This window comes from Papio anubis, chromosome X (assembly GCF_008728515.1).
Source record: "Papio anubis isolate 15944 chromosome X, Panubis1.0, whole genome shotgun sequence".
Lineage (NCBI taxonomy): Eukaryota > Metazoa > Chordata > Mammalia > Primates > Cercopithecidae > Papio > Papio anubis.
The window spans coordinates 137,016,029-137,017,037 of record NC_044996.1 but is presented as its reverse complement, the minus strand read 5'-3'; positions in this window follow the sequence as shown (position 1 = coordinate 137,017,037).

Below are 1,009 nucleotides of genomic sequence, written 5' to 3'. Positions count from 1 at the left end.
TAACATGGTGACTGAAACTTGAACTGTGCTGTAAGGAGACTGATGTTATTTGACTAAACTGGGGTAACTGAAATTCAGGAGTATTAGAATCTTACTAATTAAGGACTGCTTCTGTGTGTTTGTGTGTGTATGCAAAATCATTGATTTATCTTACACATTGCAAGCTCTATTATTAAAACTAATTTACATAAGGGAAACGGAGGCACAGGATGATAAAGGACCCGCAACTAACAAGGAATGGGGCTGGGATTTGTGTCCAGGTGGTCAGCTCTGGAATCCAAGTACTGAACCTCTCCAACACGCTGCATTTTTTTTTTTTTTTTGAGACAGATTCTCCCTTTGTCACCCAGGTTGGAATGCAGTGGTGCAGTCTCAGCTCACTGCAACTTCCGCCTCCTGGTTTCAAGAGATTCTCGTGCCTCAGCCTCCGGAGTAGCTGGGATTACAGGCCCCCACCACCACGCCTGGCTAATTTTTGTATTTCTAATAGAGACAGAGTTCAGTATGTTGTTCAGGCTGGTCTCGAACTCCTGACCTCAAGTGATCCACCTGCCTTGGCCTCCCAAAGTGCTGGGATTACAGGTGTGAACCACCATGCTTGGCCCATACTGCATTCCTCAGTTGGCCCAGTATAATTTACATTTTTTAATGTAAAAAAATATATTTTCTTAAATACTTGGATGATAAAATCTGGGTTTTTTTCCCCCTTAATATTTCTTGGAGAATGGCCTGGTAAGAAACTGTGTTAGACACTCAGGGTTAGGAACACTAAAGATTAGAAACGGGAGAACAAAAACTAGATGAGGCTAGTTGTACAGCAAAAGTGTGCATGATCTAGTGTAGCTGCAACATAGCTCTTTGTTTTACTTTGTGGCAATTTCAGCATACGCCTACATCTATTGTTTTTCCTTCCATGGGTATCTGCTGTTCAGACACCTTCAACAAATATTTATTCAACTCTTACTCTATGCCAGGTTCTATGTTAATCTCCTGCCTTCAGAGCATGGGT